We start from the raw sequence: 4,807 nt of genomic DNA on the forward strand, positions 1-4,807 counted from the left end.
TTAAAAAACAACAACAGATAATATGTAACATATTTCCGTATTAATATTATGAAATTATCCATCTGCTCAACATATTTTTATTTATCAAAACTCAAAGACGGCCTTGGGGTTTATCATTTGCTATAAGTATTTCAATTATCAAGGTTTCGTAATTTAATACCAATTATTATGAGCTCGAGTAAATACGTTAATTGTCACGGGCACGTTTACACATCTCTATTATCACGGGTCAGATGATATTAATCATGTTTAAATTTAAATATTTTAAATTTACTCTTTAATACGACGTTAAGGTCTAAATATCAGATATTGTCAAGGATTAAAGGACATATTTCTATTATCTCTGGCTAGTGTTCTTGATTATCGCTTGCACATTGACGTATGGCGATTTTCAAAGGCTCATTGACATATCTCAATGATCAGGGGCTCATTGACGTACCTGAATTATCACGGACTCATTTACGTATCTCAATCATCACGGGCTCGTTGACGTATCTCAAATATCACAGGCTGGTAGACATATCTAAATCATCACGGGCTCGTTGACGTTTATCAATTATCACGCGCTGGTTGACGTATCTTAATCATCACGTGATCGTTGACGTATCTCAATCATCACGGGCTCATTGACGTATCTCAACTTTCCCGGGCTCATTAACATATCACAACTATCACGGGCTTGTTGACGGCTCGTTGACGTATCTCAATTATCACGGGCTCGTTTAGGTATCACAAATATCACGGGCTCGTAGACGTTTCTCCATTACTACGGGCTCGTTGACGTATCTCAATTTTCACGGGCTCGTTGGAATATCTCAGTCATCAAGGGCTCGTTGACATATCTCAGTTATCACGGGCTCGTAGACGTATCTCAATCAGCACGGGCTCGTTGACGTATCTCAATTATCACGGGCTCGTTGACGTATCTCAAATATCACAGGCTCATAGACGTATCTGAATCATCACGGGCTCGTTGACGTTTCTCAATTATCACGCGCAAGTTGACGTATCTTAATCATCAGTGATCGTTGACGTATCTCAATCAGCACGGGCTTATTGACATATCTTTATCATGACGAGCTCATTGACGTATCTTAACTTTAACAGCCTCCTTAACGTATCTCAATTATCACGTGCTAATTGACCTAACTCAATAATCACGGGCTTGTTGACGGTTCGGTGACGTATCTCAATCATCACAAGCTCGTTTACGTATCTAAATTATCACGGGCTCGTAGACGTTTCCCCATCACCATGGGCTCGTTAACGTATCTCAATTTTAACGGGCTCGTTGAAGTATCTCAGTCATCAAGGGCTCGTTGACGTATCTCAGTTATCACGGGCTTGTAGACGTATCTCAATCATCACGAGCTCGTTGACGTATCTCAATTATCACGGGCTCGTAGACGTATCTCAATTATCACGGGCTCGTTGGCAAAAATATCAATTATCACGGGCTCGTTAACATATCTCAATTATTATGGGCTCGTTGGCAAAAATCAATAATTACGGGCACGTTGACGTATCTCAATCAAAACTTGGTCGTTGACGTACCTCAATTTGCACGGGCTCTTAGACGTTTCTCAAGTTTCACGGGCTCTTAGACGTATCTCAATCATCACGGCCTGTTAGACGTATCTTATGCATCACGGGCTTTTAGGCGTATCTCAAGTTTCACGGGCTCTTAGGCGTATTTCAATTATCATAGACTGTTAGACGTATTTCAAGTAACACGGGCTCTTAGACGTATCTCAAGTATTACGGGTTCTTAGAGGTATCTCAATAGTCACGGGATCGTTGAGGTATCTAAATTATCACGGGCTCGTTGAAGTATCTCAATTATCAAGGGCTTGGTGACGTAACTCAATATTCACGGGCTCGTTAACATATCTCAATTATCATGGGCTCGTTGGCAAAAATCAATTATCACGGGCACGTTGACGTATCTCAATTAAAATGGGGTCGTTGGCGTGTCTGTATTATCACGGGCTCGTTGGCAAAAATATCAATTATCACGGGCTCGTTGACGTATCTCAATTATCACGGGAACGTTGACCTTTCTTAATTATCACGGGCCTGTTTGCAAAAATCTATTATCGAGGGCTCGTTGACGTATCTCAGTTATCACGGGCTCGTTGACGTATCTCATTTATCACGGGCTCGTTGACGTATCTCAATTATCACGGGCTCGTTGACGTATCTCAATTAGCTCATGCTCATTGGCAAAAATCAATTGTAAAGGCACGTTGAAATAAATGAATTATCGTGGTCTAGGTAACGAATACCAATTATCACATGCTCGTAAACGTATCTCAATTATCACATGCTTGTAAACGTATCTCAATTATCACATGCTCGTAAACGTATCTCAATTATCACATGCTTGTAAACGTATCTCAATTATCACATGCTCGTAAACGTATCTCAATTATCACATGCTCGTAAACGTATCTCAATTATCACATGCTTGTAAACGTATCTCAATTATCACATGCTCGTAAACGCATCTCAATTATCACATGCTTGTAAACGTATCTCAATTATCACATGCTCGTAAACGTATCTCAATTATCACATGCTCGTAAACGTATCTCAATTATCACATGCTTGTAAACGTATCTCAATTATCACATGCTCGTAAACGTGTCCAAATTATCACATGCTCATAAACGTATCTCAATTATCACATGCTTGTAAACGTATCCCAATTGTCACATGCTCGTAAACGTATCCCAATTGTCACATGCTCGTAAACGCATCTCAATTATCAGGAGCTCGTTCAAGTTGCTCATATATCACGGGCTCGTTCACATATCTCGAATTTTCAAGCCTTGTTTTTAACATATGTATGTCACATTTTTATCACATTGATTATTACTGGAACGTTATATTTTGTCAATAACCTTGTCGTTTTTGTATACACTGAGCAAAATTTCTAATTAGTCACACGAGTTTAAAGGCAATAACTCAAAAACAATTCGATAGTGGACAAGTTTTTTTATCACGATTCAAAGATCAACTCGTCTGACACAATTACATAACATTTCATTTAATTCATTTATAAAGTGAATGATCTGTGCCAATTCATTTAATACATCTGTCAGTTTAGAAAGTCACAATTTATTTAATATTTCGTATGGCCCCCCATTTGCAGCAATCACTGCCCGACAGCGCGACCTCATGGAGCGAATGTATCTTTGAATAGTTCCCTGGAGAATCCCAGTCGATGCATGCACCGCCACCTGCTCAAGTTATCCGAGATTACCTGGTTGTGGCCCATGTCTTATGGCGCATTTGAGCGCGTCCCAAACATGCTCTATGGGGTTCAAGTCCGGACTCCTTGCTGGCCATTGCATTATTCGGATGTTGTTGTTTCTTAGAAATTGCTGCGTTGCTCTTGCGGCATGACATGGCGCATTGTCTTAGGCAAGTAACATACCCCGATTGACGGCTATGTGTGGCAGGATAACAGGTCTAAATATGTCATTTTAGTACCTTAGTGCAATCAGATTACCGTGTACCCTGACAAATGGCGTTTTGGTGTGCATAGAAATGCCTGCAAAAAACATAACGGAGCCACCACCTAATCGTTCCTGCTGAAGTACACACTCCGCGTGGTTCAGTTCCCCTCGGCGACGTTAGACCCGCACCCGACCATCAGCTTGTTGCAACTTTACTCTCGTCTCGTCAACAAAAAGGACATTGGACCAATCAGCTTGCGTGAATCGTAGGTGACGTCGCGCCCACACCAACCGATCATGCCGATGCCTTTGCAGTAATACGATACCTTTTCTTGGTCGTCTAGATCTAATCTAGCGGAGGCGGTTACGAACAGTCTGCGGTGTAACATTTCTACCATGTAAACCCAAGGTTTGCCTCGCTGTCGACGTCGCAGGTTGAAAACGATGCCTCAAATGACTCAAAATAGTGTACCTATCCTGGCGGCGTGTAGTAACTCTAGATTTACGATTCCGCCTGCGGTCAGTGACACTTCCGGTTTGCTGGAATTTGGACCAGAGGAGCTGAATTGTCCGAAATTGTCTGTTGAGTGTTCGGGCTACTTGAAATAGAGGCCAAACTTTGAGCATGTCATAAAATGAACACCGCATTATGATTAAAAATAAATTTGGTAAAGAAATGACGTCATGAAAAATGTGATTACATACCTGTCTGAGAGATTGACAAGCTGCAACCATTCCAACCGCTCTACCACGTTCTTCTATGGTCATTCTTGCCATTTTGTTACGTTTTTCAGTTCATAAAATGTGTATTGAACAAGTGTAGATAATCATGTACGAAAACCACGGATTACACGAGAAAATTTCACGCGAAAGGTGCACACTGCTAATTCGCTACACTCCAGAGCATTTGGTCAAATATTGAATATTTTATTAGTGCAAACGATAGGTTTAGTATAATTCATACATTTAATACCAGATTAAAAAAAGAAGTTTCAAACATTTAAATTCATATCATTTTAGGCTGACTAATTAGAAATTTTGTTCAGTGTAAACAAGTTATTATAAATATCATAATACTTATCATAAAAACACTTCCGTGTACTTTTTTATTTTTATCATTTATTATTATTTGTTTTATCTATTCCTCAAGTTAATGCGTACTTTGATAAGTTTTATCATTTATGCTTTTTCTATATTCCTGATTGTTGCGATAAGTTTAAAGTTGTGCACACAACAATCACCCTGGTTTATGCCCCCAAGTATCTTTCTACTTCACTGAACGTTCCAAAGCGGTACCTATCAATCCTTATTAGCACCCCTAGAGTTGTATATGTTATGTGTAGTGT

Source organism: Mya arenaria, chromosome 17 (assembly GCF_026914265.1).
Source record: "Mya arenaria isolate MELC-2E11 chromosome 17, ASM2691426v1".
Classification (NCBI taxonomy): domain Eukaryota; kingdom Metazoa; phylum Mollusca; class Bivalvia; order Myida; family Myidae; genus Mya; species Mya arenaria.